Source organism: Paramormyrops kingsleyae, chromosome 10 (assembly GCF_048594095.1).
Source record: "Paramormyrops kingsleyae isolate MSU_618 chromosome 10, PKINGS_0.4, whole genome shotgun sequence".
NCBI lineage: Eukaryota > Metazoa > Chordata > Actinopteri > Osteoglossiformes > Mormyridae > Paramormyrops > Paramormyrops kingsleyae.
In genome coordinates this window covers 28,491,185-28,515,041 of record NC_132806.1, presented here as the reverse complement: position 1 = coordinate 28,515,041, position 23,857 = coordinate 28,491,185, and the positions used below count along the sequence as shown (strand labels likewise).

Sequence of the window (23,857 nt, the reverse complement as noted above, 5' to 3'; positions counted from 1 at the left end):
ATCCACAGGCCAACTTCATTCAACACGTGAACAGGAAAAGGGAGGGAGGATGAGGAAAAACTTCAGATTGCTATCCTGGGTATTGCAGTATCCTGTAACGCCTGGGGAGAAGTTTTCCCAAATGACCTCTGCTCTTCACATTCACCCGAGTCAAATCAGCTGGCTGACTAAAACACGGAGCGGAGAAACACACTGCTTACCTTCAGATGGACGGCCACCCGTTCGCAGTCTGTTTGTGGTCGTCTAGAGATCTGTAACCGAGGAGAAGAAAGGGGAGGGATAGCGGTCAGAGGAATCGGTGTCAAATAATCAGCTAATATCTATAGATAGACATCTGACAACACGATACTGCACACAGATTTCATAGCAAGGGGGACTGATTTTTATAGAATAGCTTTAATATTGATCTGTATCGTATAGCCGAAATGGGACAAAACCCAATACTAGTGTGGAGTAAAATGTGGCAACCTCATATCTGCCCTACTTCTCTTTTTCCTCTTGTTGGTCAGTTGCAGTTGAGTATAGCTATAGATTGTAGCTAAGCTAAGAACGTGTTAACAATAAGCGTCAAACCAAATCCACACTACAAAACCAAAATCCTTTGACAACAACCCCCACCAGTTGATTTCTCAATCTTCCCTTTTTCATTCTCAGAAACCTGCACCAAAACCTCATTTCATAACATGATGAATTGATTTTACGTCTAATCCTGCAGAGTGCTGACAAGGCTGTACACACACACACCTATTTCATCTACAGAACATAGGACCTTAAAGGTGTGCACGCCAATCAAAAGATTACGCTCCTTTTGAGCAATACTTACACTTAAAAGCAGCACATAGTTTCAGTGCACCAAACACAACTGTGCCTTGCTGATGCAATGCTTAAGACGCAATCAGTCAATCTTCTATAAGACAGGTTGAGTCACCCCATAATCCATGACACTATAGGTGTTACAGAAAAGCTGATTATCCATCAATCTAACGGCTTATCCTGGTAAGGGTCACGAGGAGGCTTATAGACCTATCAAGTTCACAGTTTAAGAACTGAAAATTAACCTATAAATTGTGCTGAAGGCCTTCGACCACGTGCTCTACCACAAGCTATAGTGGAAACACTCCCTCAAAATAAATAAATGCCGCAGCTGCTTTAGAGTGGCAGTGGGAATCATTACATCAGGTTCTTTTTTTACTCAATTCCTAAGACTGATTTCCTTCATATAACACACAAAAGGCCAGTTATTTCCATAATCATATAAACTATACACTGTGACCATATTTCCAAACCGATCAAACTCCCAAATCAATCAACATCAAATCAATCAAACTCCCAGTTGTCCCTTAAGGTAACCGAGCATATTTACTACACTAAGTCAACTCAAGGACTGCCCAACGCCAGGGCAAAGCTAATCAAAAAAACACTCAGTGAGAAGATTATTAAGTCCACCCGCTTGCTAATACAAACAGCCTAGCTTCTCTGAAGAGCAATCTATGCAGCTGCAACAGAATATATACAGCACATGACCAGTACCAAGAGCTCCAGTTACTATTCGAGTAAGAACGGCTACGATGCCTGATCTAAGCATTTTGGAGTGCTGCATGATTGTTGATGGTCCTAGCCTCAGAAACAGCAACCCTGTTGGAATTTAGGATTTTCCACAGACTACAAAGTTTAGAGAAAAACGGAATGACGTAATGAAGAAAGAGTCTAGTCGGACAGCTCTGTGAACAAAAACACCTTGTTAATGAGGGCGGTCAGAGGAGAATGGCCAGCCTCGTTAAAGCTAACAGGAATGGCACAAGTGCAAAAGTTACTAAGATAAAAAGCTTTTCTAAATAACTCATGCACAAGTTCTCGAGGCAGAAATGGATCCTGCTTGGCACTATCTAGGTGCACCTGAAGGGGCCAAACATTTAAAATCACGAAGCACGTAACAGGTGCTTAAAGAAAGTAATGAGCCGAAATCATATTCTCTTAAGATGTTGCTTTTATCCAGGATGGAGACGACAGAAAGCGGGCAAATGGAGCCAATAAATGTGTAGCCTCAGCAAAGACAGAGCACTTCAAAACTCAAAACTATCACTCTTATCTCAGAATAAAAAAGGTCCTTATCAGCAGAGGGTGTGTTTGTAAACAGGTGTGTCGTTTTCACTGAATGCTGGGCACTGATACCCAAGTCCCAACAGCTGCCAGGACCAGACTGTCTAGAAACTGTTTTTTTCCCCCACAGAACTGATTAAAGAAATTCCTACGGCATGTGTCAGCTATCACAGATCGGAGATGCTAAAGGCAACCTTCTTGACTAAAAAAAAAAAAAAAAAAAAAAAAAGTAACCTTACAGCAATATAATCTGAATGCTGCTTTGCCAACTATGGGTTTACCGCAAGTTGTGCAAGAGGCAGGAAATGCCAAGTGTCCGCACGACTGAGTCAGTAGACACACGCAAATGCATCACTACCAGCAACCAGAATCCACTGCCAGCCAAACAAACAAATTCTTGCACATCAGTATCTTAAAACATTTTTGCATGTCAAATTTAACCAAGCTGTACAGGAAGACAAGTTGGATGTTTCCAGAATGCCTCCCATCACCTTAAAGTTCATTTGAGCACCACGTGCAGAGACACTGCAACAGGAACCCTGACACCTAAAACAAGACTCATAACTGGGACCAGCCAAGTTCATTTTCTTTAGCATTTTACAAAAATAACCAATATTCCAATATGCTCGACAGCCAACAGGACTACAGGGCTGCAAAATAACAGCAAATGTCAACGTTTGCCAAGCCGTTAATAAGAACGTCATCCTGAAAACTGTCACTTAAGGATGGCTGTATGTGTTCTTTCCTTTAAAAGTTCTCTACTACCGCCACACCAAAGCAACGACAAAATGGCCCCCGCGCTCGCCCTGCCACTCCGCTCACCACGCCTCAGAGTGCCGGATTTTACCAGCACTTGTCACGTTCATGTTTGTAAAAGGGAAAAAAAAATGGCAGAAATTCTGAGATGAATGAAAGTGGGTCAGTGTTAAAAAAGGCAAAACGATAAAGGTGGTGGGAGGGGGGGGGGGGATTCTTGTACTTCATTTTCATATAGCGATTGGCGGCTGGTTGAGTTCAGGATCAGACTCGTCAGTGGAATGGGTATATTTACTTATTAAAGTAAATGCAATAGCACTTTTGTCAACAATGGAAACAGGAGATGACTGTCTGGATATCACATACTAGCACTTTACTCAACGTGCTTATCCAGACCAAATAATGGAGATCACAGTTTTACATGCTGCTTAAAAATACGCAAAAAAGTAACTTGATGGGGGAAGAGTTTTGTTTTTTTTTTCCCCACACACACACACACACACACACACACACCCCTTATATATTGTTTTAAAATACAATCTTGAACATCAGACAGTGTTTAAACTGCATCAGTTCTCACAAATGTTGTGAGACACAAATGTTTTAAACAGCACTGAAATGTGTGTCCCTGTGCAGATAAACCCCTTTTTAGAAGAATCCTGTGATTGCATAGCATTCAGTTTACAACTTGGTCTGGATTAAAGCTGGCACTAGATTTAATGCTGGAGTTCAAGCTGCATCTAGTGTTACAGCAAAACATACATTTCGCATTTCTGATCAAGAGGGGTAAAGGAGAAAAACATTCCAGGCCAAAACTGAAGTCCGACGTGACTGCATGCATACATTTACGAGGATCGTTTACAAAAACATGCACTCACTTGTTGCTCTCTCCGGCTTCAGAAGAGTACAACGCGAACAAAGACTTCTGTGTCCTTTCAATTTTTCCAGATTTGGATGCAATTTAGCACTGAATTCGACAGCTTTTCCACTTGGACAAACTATCCCTTGACATCATTTGAATCTGCCATCGAAAATAAAAAGCTAGGCTCTGCACTACAGTCCGGCTTTGACGGCCGGCAAAAGAGTTTCACAGTTAATGCTGTAGGACAGTCAGAGCAAGAGGGGAAAAAAGAAAAGACACTTATGACAGGCATTCAACAGCACCCGCCCACCCCTCCACTTGTGGAGATACACAAACACACGAGCTAGAGCAGCTGTTTATACTTCACACACAGGCTGGGAACATCAAAAGAGGACAGACGCTTACCTGTTTAATGCCTTCTGTTGACCCGGGAAAGGCGAGCAGAGATGCACATATGGTACAGGATGGAGACCTGGACAGGAAAAGTCACACTGTATTCACTGTATTGACACTGCCGTGCTCTTTACAAACATACATACAGTTTGTAAAAAAAATGTACAACTTCATTTAAGGGGGTATAGAGTTAAGGCAAAGCTCAAACTGCGAAATATCTGTCCAAAACATGAGAAGGTAAAAAGCAGGAGAGACACCATCACAAGGATGAAGGTGTGCGGGGTGGAGTTTGTGGGCCAGATGCCAACACGTCTGAATTTTACAGCGAAAAACTCAAGTCGCCTGTTACATTACAGCTCCTTGCAGGTCTTTCTGGAGCACAAGAGCTGGAGTTTTGCATGAAACTCGGGCCGGGCTCTTCAAGCAGGGATTCCGAAAATTCCGCTTTGGAGGTCATTGACCTCCGGAAGAAATTGACAGCAAGTCATGAGCAACATAAAGATACCACCACCTGACTTATGTAGTAACTCAGAGAAATGTCGTTTCGCACAGGATCCCGCTCTATGGGCGACGTTGGCATAGAGCGAAAAACGGTTCGGATTTCAAATACCGCATGCTTATAGGTCCAAGTAGCCGTGTGATTAACTGTATCAGGTCAAATTAATGGCCGAAGCCGAGAGACTCAACCACTTCCCTCTTTGGCTATAAAACTGCCTGGTAGTAAACACATAAGATTAAGGCATGTGCTGACCAATGTCATAGACCCAGGCTTCCACCCAGAGCCATACAGATTGTTTCAGAGCCGTCCAGGAGAAACGTGAGCTGCCTGCTGTCCATAAATGTCTCCATTGGCCAGGGGCAAGGCAGGAACTAAAATCCCGATTAGCTGCAATAAATACTGAAGATGAAATATTCCACAGTAAACTGTCCACTTATTGGCTGTGCCGTTAAAGCAAACTCTGGAGGGGAATGAAGAGACACGACGGGGCTGGGGGAGAAAATCCTTGCTAGGTTGGGGTTTTGTGCCAAGGGGCGGGGTGAGAGTAGATCAAACTCCTGCACTACGATACCACCCTCCCGTCCAGTTGGAACCTTGACCACATCCTCAGCAGAACTGGACCTGCCATCTTAGGGCTTAGGTCTGTAGTAGGGAGGGCCCCACCCCCACCCCACCCTGATGCAGTCACACACATTCCTTTGCCCGCTCCTGAGCCAGCAGGCGGGCAGCCAAGCCGCGCCCACTGTGACTAACTGCGCAGCAATGTCTTGCATTTGGTGTGTGCGCGAGCGCCCATGTGCCAAGCCTGTGGTAGTGGGGTTTTTCTTAGTCTGCTCTACAAGGTCCTCATGAAGAACTTACAGCTTAATGGAAGACCTTTGCCAGCAATTAGTCTCAGTAATGGTACTCTAGATAAGACTAAAGTGTTCGGGGGGGGGGGGGGGAATTCGGGGCGGAGACAGAGAATGAAAATGCAGCTGATAGAACTGATTTTTTCATTGAGAAAAAGTGTGCAAGTGCACTAGACGGGGATCAAGCTAAACAGTCCCAAACGGCCAAATCAGATCAAACACACCAAATATACAGCTTAATGTGTCTTCCAATTCCTTTGACAATCCTGTCATTACTCCTCACCTACTACAACAGAGACTAGTACATCTGTCACATCGCAGCAGTAAACCATAAAACTGCACATTTAAATACATCTGGCTAGATTACTTGTTTAAATGCTACACACTTTACATATAAATAAATATCCCATTCCATGTTCCTTTATCAAATTGTTTCTCAGAGGCAAATTTTATAGAGCGCTTGTTCTCCCAATCTGGTCAAATTAAACCTCTAACCAAACAAATAAGGCCATGCCAGAAATGTGCATCAGGCCAAACGAAACGGCCCTATCAGGTGAGCGGAGATTCATGATCTGAAAATACGACCCATTTTTTAAAAGCAGAACAATGTCATTATCTGCAATGATCATGAAATCAGCAGAACTGATTCTCAAAGCTGAATTTCTGTAATCAGCCTCTGAGATTCCCTGAATATCGAACTATCCAGTGAAGCTGGCAAAAAATATAACACATATAAACTTAGAAGAAAAAAAAAACTAGAAGAGACACGGGCGGGTTTGAAAGAGCGGAAAAGAAAAATAATTTCCAGAGGAAAAAAAATAACAGGAAAGGGGGTTGATAAGGAATATGAAGGGGGGGGGGGGGGGGGGGGGGCTGACTGGGAAAAAAATTATTCAGAAACAAGGTTCAGCGTGTTGTGAAAAGTGGGGGGAACCACCCAAGGTGGCCTGCAGGGGAAAGGCAGGGCTGTGGGGGAAGGTGGGGTTTACGAACTGGCTCGACACATTTGCAACATCGGGGAGGGGCCAGTCTGAGTCTGCTGGTAAGATATTCGGGGGGGGGGGGGGGGGCACACCCAGATCTAGCACAGACATGAAATGAACCAAGAGCTCCCGTTTTCCCCGATTGAGAAAGGTTGTCTGTGGCCCTACTACAGGAACCAAAAGCCACCCACACACCTGAGTAAGCAACCATAGCTATCAAGTATGTCAGGCATCCGAGGACCAAAGGTGGATCCTCTAGTGCGCGTGGGCTCCTGTCCTCCACCAGGGGAAGACGGATCCCTCAGCCATCACTACAAAGGCATTAACCAAATAAAATCAAGCAAAAGGCCTTGCACAATATCCGTTGAGCAACCCTCCACCCCACAGGTATCTCTGTTGGCAGTTTTCTGTCACCCGTCATTTCTGAGTATTGTCCCAACAAGCCTCAGTAATGACGCCCCAGAGCATCTACATATATAACAGAATCTCCATCTTAAATGAGGGCTTCCCCAGTGCACAGCAGCTAGAATCATCAAGCAGAAAAACACTCAAATCCAATAGATGTCATTGCATATTTAGAATTACTGATTTTTACCAAAGAAAACTGATGATCTTCGCACCTTAAAATGTATAAACAGCAGCTGATCCAGCCTGCAACATGCACCCTAAATACACACACAAAATATACAAGCTGGTCAACATGTCTATCGCTTACAGTTCATCATTATGTGCATGACAAAGACTTCATAAGAGATTGAATTACAGGCAAACATCTGTCCAGCAAACCTGTAGGCACTGCATTAGCGGGAGCTCGCTAGGGAAATAAAGCTGCTCTTTGACCCTGCCCATGCTGTCAAAATACCAGACGCCAAGGTATACAAATCATATTAGCATGTTGGCGTCCGTTGGGTTTGACTTGATACAGGTAACTCCCCAAGCAGGAGAGTCCAGCAACATCAGGCTCTCTAGAGGACTGATATACACACATGTCCGTCTTGCAACAACCTCTACAATGCAAAATACCTTTCTAAATTTACATTCCAAATACTGCCTCCCCCGGCACGAGAAGCATCCACCCCAAAGAGGTCCCCTGAATACCACGCGACTGCCCGCCCAGAAGAGGCTGGTCAGCAGAGGGGGAGGGAGGGGGGGGGGGGCAGCACAGCACACGTTTGATTTCATCAGGAGGAAACATCATCGTCCAAGTCAGAGACACATTGACTAAATTTCAAGTCCACCAAATTTTGTTGATCAATGAGCAAATGCCTGCAAGTGCCATTTAGCCAAGTTAGACAATCACAATGTATATGTTAATATACACAAAACTTAACTGTGGCAAAACCCTACATACACGTCACAACTGCCTGTCACGTAAATATAAAAATACCAGGGTATTTTCGCTCTCGAGAACCTTGATCATGTGAACCGCAATGAAACAGGGAAATGTAAAAGGTTTGTTTTCGTTTGCAGAGCACTCTGATCACAGAGAAATTAGAAAATTAATTTTAATTCCCCAAGAATTTCCCTCCTAATGCAAGCTGATTAGTAGCAACGCAGACCGATGCCACATACAGCTACGCAGCAGGCAGCCGTGCCCATATCGGATTTAAAAAAACAAGTTTATTTTACTTCTGAAAGTGACCCCCTTGGAACGCTGCAAACATCTTCGCAATTTCCATCTCTCACAAGTATGTCTGATGGTCGGCCTCATGCTATTGCCAAAAGGTGAGACACAACAGCAAAATTGTCCAACATTACTCTAAAACGATTTTTTAAAAATCGGTCAAATGCTATTAGTTGCAGTTCTAGGGTGTGGGCATCTCCATCTTGTGTTCACCATTTGAATAACAGCTCATATTAGGGAAGACCTTTTATAGAGTTGGAATGAAAACCTGACAGCACACAGGGATTGTTGAGCAACACTGGTCCCAAAGTTAAAGCAGAGTTCTCGTGCACTGAAAGATTCTAAAATGGTGACATCACCCTTTTGCTCAGGGCAACGGAAGGGAAGGGTCCTTGGATGAGGGGTGTGGGCCTCTGGTGGGAGGACCGAGACTGTGCTGGTAAATTGCACAGGTTATGAGGATGCAGGATCAATCCCCATCTGGGGCCATTTACGCTGTTAGACACGTATTAGGACTTACTAATTAGGGCATGCATCCCATTCACATTGCACAGCATGCCGAGATCCCTAGCATGTCTCTATCAGGCCTCACAGTAAGTACTGGTGCTGGTGATCACTAAAGTAAGAGAAACTGCCTGCTGATGCACCGCCTTCATTCCAATCCGGTCTGTAGGGGAATACGAGCCATCAGTTTCCACATCCTGAGAACAAAAACTGGACTATTCATGCGAGCTAGAACTTGCAAGCATGTCACTCACAGCCCTGAATCTGCCGCAACAGCTTTCCTAGTCACTAACTGGACTCTGATTATACCAAACATGAATGAAAATTGTATAAAAACTCAGGTTCACATCACAAAGGGAGAACAGAATCCAGGACTGAGCAGCCAATGACCTGCTCCATGGCTCCTGTGAATTCGTTAATAAACAAAACTCCCACTGTTTTAAAAAAAAAAAAAAAAATGTGCAGAGATACAGAGAATGGGGAGTCAGAAAAAATAAATCAGAAGACAGAACTGAAAGGACAGAGAGAAACTCCCACTGGGTGAATTCATGCGAATGGCATTGTGTCCTAGGGCCATTCCTACTCACCACATCACGAACAAATAATTCTGCTGCAATACAAGCATTTACTCTGCAAGATGTGCAAATCCTGGACGGCACCTCCCCCAGGCGAAGAAAGGCACAGCTTGAAGAGTCACCCGGAAACAAGTCACAGGTACAACACGACTGTTCTCAACATGTTTTGATTAATTCACCAGGCATAATCTTAATCTGACACCTCGACTGAGTCTTACCCGTTACCTTTAATGAAGCGACATTCCGAAGGTGGCAAATGACATATCTGGTACGTCCTTGAAGATATTGAACTTTGGGCTGATCCACCTTTGTGAGCCAACCATCGTTAATATACTTACTGCCTATAAAGCCTGGATTAAAAGCGACTTGTCTGTCTTAGGAGCCTCAGGTATGTGCAATTCAGGACAACGAACCGCAAAAACATCCTGTTCAGTAGCCAAAGACCCAATTTGCACACGCCCTGTTCCAGAGACTCCTGCTCAAGAGAAGAAAGGCCAAAAGGGTAAGAGGGGAAGCCACGACAGGCCCCAACCTGAGGAAGCCTGCAAACTGCACCCCCCACCGCCTCCCCCCCCCCACTTAGGAGTGCCACCTAGGCGATTGGAAAATGGATGCCCTCAGGCAAACTCAACCGAACGTCAACAGCACGTACAAGTCAGTAGAATATTTGGGAATTAACCCATGGTTGAATTTTAAACAAGGCTGAACCGTACAGATGCAATATCTCCCCCCCCCCAATTTAATTTTGCATGGTTTAGTCATTCAAAAGCAGCATTTGCATAAGGCAGCGAAGCCATGGAGAAGCACCTCACCAGCAGAAGAGCGAAGTGGTTTCCAGAAGCAGCCCAACGGCCTCATCGCACAGTAAAGAGAACAATGGGCACCAATGTAATTGACCCAACCAGTCAGTCTTATTTCCCCACAATGCAGAGACTAGGTGGCGCCCCGCCCCGCCCCGCCCCGTCCCCAGCACACACACACGCATGGAGCAAACACCAGCGGTGCCTCTTCCTCCCACCAGTTTCGAACTTGCTAGTGGAAGCTATCACCCCTCATCCACGCCAGTAAGGAAACGAGCAGGGGGGTGTATGTCAAAGCCCTTTCCGCTCCACACTGCCTGCACCCCCGTCCCCCAGCCCACCAGCTCGCTCCACTTGCAACTGACTGTCACCTCTGCCTGCCACCCCCATCCCTATCTGGACAGCGCAGTCACTGGCTTCACATAAATAGAGTGATGACAGGACCCCCCCCCCCAAATTTATGCATTTTATCAGCTGCATTACGGCGACACATTCCCACCAAAACGAGGCTCTCATTTACACCTAACAAAGTTCATTCACAGAAGATGTATTTTAAAGTTCGGTCATTTTGTTGACACACGACCTATTTTATCCTCCCTACACAGAAATGCACAACTCTGCTCAAAGGGTTTTGAGGCTTAACTATCCTTCACAGTGAAAACTATGATATATTATATATGTATATATACACACACATATACATACACACACACAAATCTAATTTACGCAAATCACCCATATGGCCTCGTTCTGTCCAACATGACATACGAGCTTAGTATTTGATCATTTACGCACAAGTTAAAGCTTAAGTGATTGATTTTTTTTCTCAACAGTACAAGACGGGGTAGGATCTAAAGGTCCGGCCTTGGCCACAAGGTCATGGGTTCCAAGATGAGAGCTGCAGGTGTATCCATAAATGGCACTGAAACCAACAGTTCTTCTAATAAAATGTTTACGTGATAAGCACATCCTGAACTACGCGGATCTGTAATGTAGTAAAGTGGGGACAGAGCACGTCCTCTTCTTCCATTACTTTACTACGCATGATGTGCGGTTTTCCATGTAGTTTTACATCCAAACTCCTGACAAACCCGGAGGCTGTGAGCCTGGGTGTGGCACACGGGGGGGGGGGGGAATTCCCCCACGGGCTCCGAGAGCCGAACGCCGCCTCCGCCAAGTCTAACACGAAACATGGAGCAAATGCCGCCTACGGTCGCTCGTCCGCTTTCTGACCATTCCGTACTCAAAAATCCCTTTCACCCAACATAGAAATGCAGTACACTGATACTTACAAATAAATACCAGAAAAACCGCATTTCTAATAATATTATTTTTTTAAGGAACTAAGCTATTATGTAACTTCATATTTAAGTACTTGTTAGGATTGCGGTACTTTGAGGATAAAATACCTCCTTTTTGCTTCGCGAAAAGCCTCGCTCCTGCCCTCTCTACACTAAAAACCTGGTTTCAATTAGCTGGTCTTTCCAAACCACTGCATTCCATTATCCCCCACCCTTCTTCCCCATCCCCCTATTTTTTTCTGGCGAGAATCCCAGGTTTAGGAAACCTAGGAAAATTGCTATGAGGAGGAAACTTTTCCCAAACTCCACCCATTTTGGATACGTTCAATAACGTTTTAGTCTTTGGGAGAGGGCGAGTTTCAGTACGCCGCAAAGAATCAACTTCATTTACAGCGGAGAAGTTATAGAAGACAGCGAACTCTGTATAAGAGGGGAAAACTGAGTATAAGGGGGCAAAAACACACGTTTGTGTAACAAATTAGCGTCGGCAGAGTTTATATCGTAATGCATCGTGCAGAATAAAAAGCTCAGAGCAATGAAGGAGAGCAGAGTTTTGCCATTTTGACAAACTTGGGTGTGCTCCTCCATAAACAGAAAGGGAGGGTGAAAGGGGCAGGACTGTCCACGCCCAAAGTTTGCAGGATCAGGAATTGACAATGACATTGAAATAGAAATAACTAACACGCTTTTATTAATAAAACAAACGGTAATATTTTATTCGAAAGCATAACTTTTAAGAACGAAATTAGCAAAATTATCCATGCCTCTTATCTGGTCACATGCAACTAGACGCGATCCACGTTGCAGGGGCTGGACTCCCTTATGACTACTGCAATTCGCTGCCTATGTTTGGATCATTTTAAAATGTCTAAAATGAAATGTAATACAGTTCTGGCCCGTTTAAATCAATACTTATATCTTTTCCCCATTTTAAATGGTGCCACGTGCGTTTAATATATTTCCAAAGTAAAGTACACAGTAGAAATGACACAGTAAAGCACCATAAAGTGGAAAATGACACGCTGTTACCCTCGGTAGGATTTCACGCTGCTATTAAATGCGCAACAGAAAAAAACTGAGACAAATCCTGAGGATGACACCACATATTTTTCCTGTCTATTAACGTTTTAAAAATAACCCAGTTGCACAAACTAATAAACGTCACGTAAGCTACCTAATATCATTCATGGGCACTGTTTAGTTACAAAAAACTTATACACGCAAGAGTTTAGCGTGCATTTGTTGCGTATATTTGCGAAACACGCAGATTTAATCCAAAAGATTACGCCACTTTAAAAATCTATCTTTAATTAACAAGATATGTCTCAGGCTTACCTATGACCAGTCCTTGCTTCCAAACGTTTCAGCACGGCGGTCTAGGCATTTTTTTGCCTTGTTTTTTAAGTTCTTGCTGCGTTGAGCAGTCGAGCCAAAAGCAAAAAACTTCGCAGATTTTAAAATATTTAACTTGCACTCTAGTTATCTCAAAAAAAGTTTTCTAACAGCCTGGATTTTCTACCTTTTTTCTTTTCTCCCTCTCTCTCTCTCTCGATCTCCCTCTTCAGCTTTGCGTGGCAGACACTCCGGGCTGCGTAGAGTATTGAGCCATGCTACTGGCATGGGGCTCTTAGCTGCGGGAAGGGAGGGAGGTCATATACCGCGCCACAGGGAGTGGCCCTCCGCTCCGCCGCTCCAGCCCCCCAAATTGAGCACACGCACGTAGTGCCATCCTGACACATCATACCAAAAGATAAGACGACTTATTCCACTTGGGCGTTTATTCTCATGTCTTCGCTTTTGATTATTTCTGTTTTTTTGGATAAACTTTAAATTGATTTGAACGCGATAGAAAGTGAAAACATTTTGAATAAAACTTGTCTAAGATTTATGTATGCATTTAACAAGTAATTGGCAGGGCATATAATGAAATAACGGCACATTTCCATTAGTATTAATACATTTCATTAATATAAACAATATATACACAATCATAAATTAGAGCAAAGTACATAATCCAAATAAAACAAGTTTTATTTAGATTCTTTTAATCGGTTTACACATATATAGTTACTGGTTTGCCCACAAAAGTAATTTAATTTAAAGTATTGACTCACGACTGACTCAGTTTAATACACAATAAGAGTTGTGAAACCAGACAGGAATAACAAAGAACTCATTTAGTGCTGGTTGTACTCCAAAAGCAGAGCTTTGGAAACTAATGATTACTCCTAACTCGCTAGAAGGTAGGATCTCCCTGGGCTGATCGCAGCCTCATTATTTCCAGGTCGTCAACCTCCAGTTCACACCACATCCACGGCAAACAGGTAAGCGGGAGGTTCCTGAAACCTACAAAATGCCTGGACACGTCACAGAGCAAACCGATCTAAAAGGAACCAACTTGCAAACAGAGCTTTGGTGTAGAGCAAAACTGGTGAACTTGGCCGTACACACATATTCTCGCCTTCTATGATGTGCTATGCTGCTTTGACGTAAACTGGACTCACTTCCATTAACATTCAAGACTCCCCCCTTGCAGTGAATAGTCCACTACAGACATTATGCAGCACCTAACATTAGAACATCAAAATATCACTTCCACAAATGACAAACCCCTATAACTCCCATTGAGTCAGAGAGTTGCTGAGGGATGTCCTTTGTCGTTTGTATGTTGAGGCATTTTAAATATCTAATACGCCTATACAATGTAACAAATTAATACCATGTCACTTATGTGTATTTAGAGCAGTACTTTAAAAATAAGAATTATATAATAAAATATTTTATTGATCCCAAATGGAAATTTAAGCAGAAACCATTGCAATACATGTTGCCTGGTCCTTGGTACAGAAAACCTCCATTGCTCTTTAATAGCTATATATAAGACATATGCTGTGATCTTAGAATACGTGCAATAAAATGATCTGTGTATGACTATCTCAAAAAGATACAAATGTGTTTCTTAAAATGATAGATCATAAGAATATAATAAAACTACGGCTGAATACAACACTGGCCCGTTTGTCTGAGTGCACAAAATCTTGCAAATTTTCATGAGCCTTCCAGTAGTCCAGAGATTTGGCCTCAAATATTGCAGTTTTTCTTGCCCTTTTAAAAAACTGATGTTCTGTCGATATATGCTGCCTTGTTGAAAAATACTACCGTAGTGCTAATAGATAGCCCTAACCCTAACCCTAACTCTTACCCTAACCCTAACCCTAACCCTAACTCTTACCCTAACCCTAACCCTAACCCCTAAAACCTAACCCTAATCCCAAGACGGTGGAACTGCACATGCGCAGAAAGGCTCGATAGCACGTCTCGATAGGTAGTATTTTTCGACAGAACACTGGTTTATTTAATTAGTAATTTGTTCTGTTATTTTCAGTCAAAGCCTGGCTTGATTATGGTGTGAAATTATTCTGTTAGTTGCTATTACCAGCAGAAGTTGTACATACATTTGTTTAGTATATGCTTTTATCCAAAGTGACATGGAATTCAGTAAACTGGGTCCCACAGTCCCTGGATTGATTGGGATTAATTACGGGCCTTGTTGAAGGGCAGAGTGATGAAATTGCTCTGCTGAACATGGGATTCAAACTGGTGACCTTCCGGTTACAGCACCATAACCTGCTGAGCCACAGAGCACCCCTAGCTGAAGGTCCCCTTCAAACCAACTACCACCAAATTTACAGCCTTGAACATGTACTCTAAGTGCTTTAATACTTTCACACATCTTGCCTCCAGGTAAGACAAACAACCCAATATTCAATCATTTGGGGCTATTTAGAACCTACTTTCCAACAACCCTGACCAACATAAGGTTGGAAGATGGATGATGAATGTTAATGGATGATGTGGATGGATGAATGGAAGTGGATGGATGGCTGTGGATAGATGATGAATGTGAATGGATGATGTGTAGGGATGAATGGATGTGGATGAAATAATGTGGATGGATGGATGGATAGATGGATGGATGGATGGAGGTGGACGGTTGGAACCCACAGTGGTGTCACTCACACAAAGACTGAGCTCAGCTTATGGCTGCAGTCTGAGATGGAGCATTCGCTGAGAGAGAGAGAGAGAGAGAGGTCTACAAGTGCCAGAGCAAGAAAGGCACTGATGTGCTTTTGGGTGGAGAGAGAGACTCAGCCATAGAACCTCAGATGACTGCTATTCAAATACCCCCCAAAGACCCCTACAGACTCATCGTGCACTTTGGGCTTATAAGGTGCCAGTCAGCTTACACATTACTTTACACATTTTTCTCTTTAGCTGCTAATAATTGCTGCTTCAAAAAGCAGCTTCTGCTGATTCCTTTTTGTGACAGACCTTTCTAAGCTATGTTTCTTAAAATGTCATATCTTTGTTTTCTTTGATCGATGAAGATGGTGGCTCGGTGGACAGCCCCAGACCTGCTATCTGTGTGGAACCTGACATCTTCTCTTGTAATAGGATGTGTATTTGGGCTAAACTGGCACCTGTAAAATATCTTGCGGTGTGTGGCTGGGTGGGTGTTTCTCATCTGTGATGCACTGGCATCCTGTCCCAGCTGCACACCAGCTTTGTGCACTATGCTGCAGAACCCCCCCCCCCCCATGTAACCCTGACCAGATACAGTGGCTAAAAGATGTGTGATTGACGGGGTCCTTTTCTTTATGTATGAAAAATACTAATTGTAAGTGTTAATTGGTTATGAAAGTGGCATAAATGCACATGTGACAGTGAAACTTCTCACGCTAAGGCGTCAGCTCTTTGAGTTATTGTGTTTGTGTTCCCGTTTGGCCGTTTCATATTGACAGAAGGTGCCATGTGCTTTTATATTTAATTATATCACCTTCCCCCTTCTCCCTGGACGTCCTAAGGAGCAGCCACATTCTCGTCAGGCCCAGAGAAAGCCGGGCTGTTTGTTTTCACATGGAAGCAATAACGTATTGCGACAGAAGCACTCTCAAGCCAGAATTTTTACTTTTTTCCCCCCAGAAAGAAATATAGTTTGCTTGGGCATAGCCAAATCACGTTCCTCCCAAGTTAAAAAACGGTGTTGGAGCCGAACTTGTGGCATTTCACGCAGTACATCGGCGGCTGTGTCTGTGTGCGCCTGTGCGTGCCTGTGTCTGTGTGCGCCTGTGCGTGCCTGTGTCTGTGTGCGCCTGTGTCTGTGTGCTCGCCACACCCCCGTGCCGATCCTCGCTCATGCTCACGAGTCGTTCCCATGTCTAGCACGGCGTGGATGGCCCAGGCAAGGAGGAGTAAAGCAAACAGTGCGTGAGTCATCGTACTGTGTGTCCCTCGTGAATGGCAGCAGGGTGTGGGCCTCTGTATGTGGCAGAAGGAGGCGGGGGGGGGGCGGGGGGGGGGCATGGATCTCTTAGCTTCTAGAAGCTGCCCATTCAGATAACAGCTGCGAAAATCTAAAGTGGACCAACAATATAGGGTGGGGGGCAGAACACGCGGCCGGAGAACACTGTGTCTGCTGCAGGATGCCCATGTGGTTCTTTAAACCTAGCATAGTCACCGATTCTCATTTCCTCTTGCGGCTAAAAATGTCCCGTGCTGGGGGCTCTCTATAAAAATATCAGCTGTCTTGAGGCCGGCGGGTGGCTGCCATCCTGCAAACAATAGGCCGCAAAAGCCTCGCAACTCTGACGTGGAAGAGCTGCAAAGCGATGCGTTGGGACACTCCGTACCTGTCAACTTCGAAGTAAACAGAAGCCCTGCCCCGTCAGCGCGAGCCGTAGCTGTTCCGCCAGGCTGCCCGCATTACGATTTCACGGGCCCATTTTAAAAATCCGTCCTGTCCTGAAGATGCTGTCTCGGGTTTTGACCCTTTGTAGCAGTGAGATGTGTCTGCGTTTTTTTGTTTTTTTTTTCGCGATTCAGCGTTTGACTTCAGTAATCCTCTGTAAATCTGCCTGTTTATCTGCGGCTATTCATGTTGTTGCACAGGTCTGGGTGAGTCAGTGTCTGTGTTTGCAGCTGCGGGATCCCACCAGGCGTTTCTCTGGGGCGGGGCAGTGTGGGGGGGGGGAGAGGTGTCCAGGAGTGGGTTGTAAATTTCTTGTGCGTGTGCATGTATGCGGTTGACAGGTACTGTATGTGCGACCCAGGGAGACAGAGCGGCTGGAATACGGTGTTGATCCCCAACAGGAGACCCGTTGTGGACGCACGGTGTTCTGTTTGGGCGTGGTCGCCCGCGGGCGCCCTGTGAACACGGGTGTGTGCGGGTGTGAGTGTGCGAGTGTGAGTGTGCAAGGGTGAGTCAGAGCACATGACTGTGGCACCGCCGGTGAAAACTTAGGGAAGGAAGAGGGAGAAGGGAGGGGCCGGGGTGCTGGCTGTTGCCGAAATCCCTAGAAGAGGGATGTGAGGCCCACAGTGTTTTTTTTGCTTTTTCATTCAAAACAGACAATGAGGGTGACTGACGCCGCAGAAATGAACACGGTCGTCACGTCGATCTTTCCAGAGTGCCTGTGTTTGCACTCATGCCGCTAATCACTGCCAAGCACGACGTCTATAGCGCCCCCCCCCCCTCCCCTCCCCGAGAGCTGTACGTTTAATGAGAGGTGTGTATTTAAAATAAGGAGAGGGTGCTGTTCCACACCCTGCGCTCACTGCCCTTTTAAAATGCCGTTAGCATGGGAGTTTCAGGAGTCCCCTGAAACTGATTATTATTCAGTAATACAGTTCACTGTCTATTTTAAATGATACATTTTATATTTACTTTTTATTATAGAATTGTATAGTATTGCACAGGACAGCATATTATAGTATAGTATAACATAGCATAGCATAGTATAGTGTAGTGAAGTGGAGCAGAGTTGAGTAGAGTTAAGTAGATCTGTTGTATAGGACTAGATGTTAATCACGCAGGTAAGACATGCTGCCTGAAATCTGCAAAATGGTCATGTGAGTAAAAAATTCTTCTGCTTTGCTGAGGTTGTTTATGATCCAATCTGCACATGTTTCTGTGCTGCTACAGCCTTTGATGATCCAATTAGCTGCATTCCCAGTGCTCTTCCCCAGTGAGATTGCTCCTGCACCATGGCAAGAAAATCAGGTGATTTAATGTTGTTCTGCTTTGTTCTGGCTGTTTATGATCCAATCCATAAACATCTTCTGCACTGCTGTAGCCTTTGATGACGCAATCAGGGCCAGTTCCATCGTTGCTCCACAGGGGAATCACTCCTTCAGCATCTAGCCTTGGTGGGATGGTCAAATGAGTGGCATCATCTGGGTTATCAAGTGGGCGCCCTCCTTCCTCGATGTTTCGCTGATAGGCCCACAACACCTCCAGAGGGTTCAGCCGTGAATCCCGGCATCCTGGGTTCACCCCCTGAAGATGCCGCTCACTAGATGCCCCAGGCGGAGCCCTTCCTCTTCATCCAGGGCCACTGCCTTGCATGTTCAGCAGCTGTGGTGAGCTCTATGACCGCTTACCAATGGGCCTTCCTTCACAGCCTCATTTCCTGCAGTAGCTAAGATGTTTACGTGGCTACAAACCTGTTACAGCCAGCTTCAGCCGGTCGTACCTTTGCTGTTGCTGCGAATCAGTTTTTTGTGCCCTCCTTCACTACAGCACTTGTAAGCTAGATTATGTAAACGAGCTGGAGTGAGTGGAGTCTAAGGTTTGTTGCTGCGATTTCAGCTGGGGGGCAAAACTTCTGCCCTAAATCTGCCACCATCTCCCAGTGCTGTGCCCCTCCTAGTCCCCCAATGTCTGATCTTGATGTGGCAAGTTTGGCTTGACCCTCCCTTTCCCGGACAACTGCTGTTGTCATCCGGTAGGGTGAAGAAGGGCACTGGTATGTAATACAGTATAGCATAGTATAGCACAGTATAGCACAGTATAGCAGAGTACAGTCCAATATAGCATATCATAGTACAGAATAGTTTAGGGCTGTGTAGTGTAGTGTGGGGTAGTGTAGTATCATATAGTGTAACACAGCATTGTGTAGCATAGTATAGTTTAAATTTAAGGATGGTTTCCTTTGTGGTAAGTTTGAAAAATGCATGATGAGTCACTGAGGGCTTTTTATGTGTTTTTTTTTTTTTTTTTTTTGCACCATAGTAACTTCTGGAATCCCTGCCACAGTGGGGGGCTGTAACTCGAGAGCATCCATCTCCGTTTAGTGGCTGCTCGGGGGGGGGGGAGTGCCATCGCAGCGGACCGAGCACACGGCGCCGTCTTCCTCTGACGGTAATCAAGGCCGAGCGACGGGAATGTGGCCCCGCGCGGCTCCGACGTCCAACGGCATCAGGGACGTAGCGGACTGAGCAGAGGTGCCATGCACAGACGGGCTTTATGGCCATGGCTCTCTGGCTGTTTGCTGTTACGCTGCAGCCCGCGCTGGCAGTAAAGAAAGGGAAAGAAGGCAGCAGCCATTTTCTTTTGCTGCTCATTGCTGTTTGTTTTTTCTTTCTTTTCTTTCCCTCGCATGTCAAGTCAGTTTTATTTATAGGGCACCTTTCAAACAACACCGGTTCCGTGCAATATCCATAAATAGACCAATACATAAAATAAACAGAACGAAACCAACAAGAAACACCCTCATGATAGTTTAAAAAAAACAAGGCAGAAAAGTTGGGTTTTCAACATGGATTTAAAAGTGACCGAAGTTGGTGTAGACCTCATATAAAGGGGCAGACTATTACAAAGCTTAGGGGCAGCTACTGCACGACCACGGTCACCTCTGAGCTAAAGTCTACACCTCAGCACGAGCACCTCAGAGGAGCAGAAAAATAACATGAAACTTTTCATAATCTCTTAGGAATTAGCGATAGGGAGACGGCGCGGCTCCCTGAGCTTCTTATGTAATAAAAAAATATAAACCACACGGTCACTCAACATCCCGGAACAAATGCAACCAGCACCTACAGACAGGCCTTAACGTGACATAGTATACCTGCAGAAATGACCTCTCGTACTCGGATGCGCACAATCATGACAACACCGGTTTCAAAATATATGTCGGTAACATGTTAGTCCAAAGAAGTCAAGTGGGCTTTTTTAATCATACCATCCATACAGGTAAACCGAGATGAGGCCCCCATGACCACAGTGCAATGTAGAGAGAGTGGGGGGGAGGGGGGGGTGTTCATGGGACTGTGTAAAACAGAGTATATAGTGTGTAACAGAGTAGGAGGGCTACAATTAAGGGTGTACATATACGTATGCAAACAATACTATGACATGTGTATGTAAACAATAATGTAACATGTATGTAAACTAACAAAAATGTTGCAGCATAAAGGGTGTAATCAATAGAGTGTCAGTTGACAGACAATAAACAAAATGGAAGATCTCTGGTACAAATCCGGCGATTTCACTGCTGGGCTTCCAACTCCAATGGTTCCAGGGACTAGCTGCTGGTCCTGCTGCCTCAATTGTCATTTTGAATTGAAGCATCTACTAAATAAATGATTATATATGTAATGTTAATCGATAATTTAAAAGTTAAAGGGACCGGTGCCAGCCCCGGGGGGGGGGGGGGGGGGGGGGAGGTGTGAGCATGCTCAGGAAAGGGGGGGGTAAGCTGGGCGGCAGGGTGTTGAGTGTCCTGACAGCCGTGGGGACGAAGATCTTGCTGAACCTGGCAGAACCGGCTCGGATCCTCCTGCACCCATAACTTCCAACGAGGCTATTAAAAATTCCAAAACATCATATACATAACAGTGGCAATTATGCAAAATATTACAGAGAAGTGAGGTTTGCAGTGAAAAATGTCTCTGCTGGCTTGGACCTTGGGTGTGACAGGCATTTGGGTTAATCCCTCTGCAAAAAAAATGTTGCATTTTTTCTTTAATTCATGCCTCCCCCCATCCCTGCTTAAAAACACATACACACATCTAATAGGCAAAAGCTTCATTAAGTAAAATTAATGCTTGTTGTTACCCCCAGGCTTCCCCACTCCACCCTGTCCCGTTGGCTTCCTTTCTGCAAGCCTCAAAACTCAGCTACGGTTCAAACACTGGAAATTACTGAGGGGGTTTATCCAGAACGCTTGAAGGCTGTCTGATTCATGCCAATGAATGAGTTTCATCAGAGATGGGAGCTGAAAACAGCTAACGACTGAATTCGTGATCACAGCCGTAGCAATACGGCTGTATGGAGGTTGGCACCTACTAATCATTGTTCTTGGTCGCTGCAGTTTTTCCGGTTGTTGTAATTATACCTCAAAAACAAGGCAATACATTTGTTGTGTGGCTTTTGTATGACATAAGCATATCAGATTGATGAAATACTCTAAGCATACAAATTTCCGAACACTAAAATGTTTCCACAAAAATATTTCAAAATTGCCTGCATATTTACACACAAAATCACCAACTGGCCATCATTACGGAATTACGGGATCATAACTGTACAGTCTGTTTTGTGTTTCTTCGGGCAGCAAACAAAAACAGCAAACAAATACCTATAAAAAAGAAGACAAATGCTCCTTGAACTCCGAACACACCTCAGGCAGCGAAGGCCAAAGTGTCAGCACAGGACTGTGAATTCATTTCACCATTAAACAGTGGGTTTCTTCCTTCCTGCAGGAAGGGCGCAACGTCAGCTGAGAGAGTGGGGTCTGAACACGCAGCTGATGATGCAGGCTCTGCGGTGCTTTGTATTTTGAATTCAGTTGCCGTAGCAACACAGACTGGCTAATGACTCGGCCCTCTATTGCGCAGGAACCGAGACGTAACAAAGATGTGTGTCGTGGGTCCTGGCAACGAAATGTTTGTAAACACAATAGTAGCGACCTCCTTGCAAGACCCCTAACCTCCCGGTGCTGCTGTCATGCACAGGAGCAGCGCACGTATGCATGGTCTTTGCTCTTCCTGACGTATGGCTGTTTGTTTCTGTATTTCACACGGCGTTCTGCAGACGGAACGTTGGAAACCACGAGCATTGTACAGATCCTGCCAGCCCGCGCCTGCTTCGGCCTGGACCTCTGTGCTCCGGCCCAACAAATCCTTAGCACGTGAACAACAGCTGCTGTCAAGCTCAAAAAAGAAATGAGTATTTTTGTGCCCGGTGCATTAAATTTAATCGACTCATTCAGATGAACGTTTTCACATTTCCAGGTTTTATTTTCGTCTTTGATCATCATATCAAATAACATCTTTTCTTTGATAAGCAGGATTTTTTTCTGTAATAACCAGGTAGTATTAAACTTCCATTCTTTCAAACATTACACATTTCCAGATTTAAATTTCATCTTTGATTGTCATATACAATTGCATGTATTCTTCAATAATATTATTTCAATATAATATTTCAAATATAATATAATGCTTTTGGACAGCAGTGACCAGATATCTGACAAATGAATGTGAGGTTTAAATGCATGAAGTTAATTAAATTATTCCTTCATTCTCTGCCACGATTAGCATCAGTATTAATTGAAAATGTATTGTGGAATTCATTGCAAGTGTTATGTATTTCATGATTAATGCACAAGCAATATATCAATTCACTTATGCCAGAGTGTCAAAAATAATTATACTAACATTATGGAAAGTTAATTTTCTGTAAAGAAAAAAAAAGTCATGAAATAAATCACGTTATGAAACATCTGCGCAACGTTTGAAATGTTATGTAATAGGCAGGTACAGAAAATTAGCTTTTCCACTACACCATGCCAATCAAGACACTACCCAGCATGCCTTTCACCAACACAATGACCAGTTGTGGCATGTATTTCCCTGAAACTATTTCCATTCAATGATGCTAAAGAAAGCTACATTAGCATAGCATAAAAGTGTACCCTGCTAGCGTGCCTGTCTGAGACTGGGCCGATCATAGCAGTAACCATGGGGATATTTTATTTTGGGCCTTCCTTGTTACATTCTCTTGGTGACTAATGCAGGCATTCCCTGACTTAGAGTCAGACAGAGAGAAACGGCAGAAGATCCGAAAGAGCAGAAACAGCAGAGAAATTAAACTGCGGTTTCCCCCACAGGCTATGAGTCACAAGCACGAGGGCGGAACGAGGATATAAAAGAATAAAAAGGAGTATTCTGGGATGGCTGCCATGGTAACATAATAAGCAGACTGGGGGGGGTCAGTTATAGTAAACATGTTGCCATAGCAATGGCTTATGTGTATATAAATATGAAAAGAATCTTATTGAAATGCAGTGACTTTAACTTTAAATGCTCACTGTTACTTAGACTGGATGTCTTGATACGATAACATGAGTTTGTTCAGCTAATTAAACAAGCTTATAAAAAATGCACGGAAACCAACCATGTCCTGCCCGTCACGTCCACTTTGCCCTCCTGTTACTTGTTTGTCTTACCTCTCATTCCTAACTTTCATGTTAATCACTCCCAGCTGCCTCTCATTAGCGCAATTATTAGTCCAGTATATACGTGCTTCCCGGTCCTATGTCCCCCAGTCCAGTCGATCTGATCCCTCGCCATCCTGTTTGTTCACCGTCCCTAGTTCCATAAAACCCCTTTTCTGTTTCACCAACACGTCTCCCTCTAGGTGTAACAAAACCTTTCTGTGATCAGCTTGCAGCCGTTTGTGTATCTTACCTTTTAAAACATATTCACCTATAATAAAACACCAAAACTATACCTGAAATCCCAACAAATAGCTTTGAGGTCCAGAGT

At 44.3% G+C, this 23,857-nt stretch overlaps 1 protein-coding gene across 6 annotated transcripts in view; it reads right to left on the bottom strand.

Annotated features, from left to right (window-relative positions):
* The window catches only part of ahnak (AHNAK nucleoprotein), a 41,739-nt gene extending 28,854 nt beyond the window's left edge, over positions 1–12,885 (bottom strand). For 5 of the 6 annotated variants that reach the window (XM_072717641.1, XM_072717639.1, XM_072717643.1 and 2 more), the window contains exons 1-3: positions 12,584–12,885; positions 4,124–4,190; positions 201–251 (exon numbers count right to left, since the gene is read on the bottom strand). The gene's annotated coding sequence lies outside the window, so the exon portion shown is untranslated. Of the gene's footprint in view, positions 1–200; positions 252–4,123; positions 4,210–12,583 lie in introns of all 6 variants that reach the window. The other variant, XM_072717640.1, reaches the window with a different exon arrangement.
* Between the last annotated feature and the right edge of the window lie 10,972 nt (positions 12,886–23,857).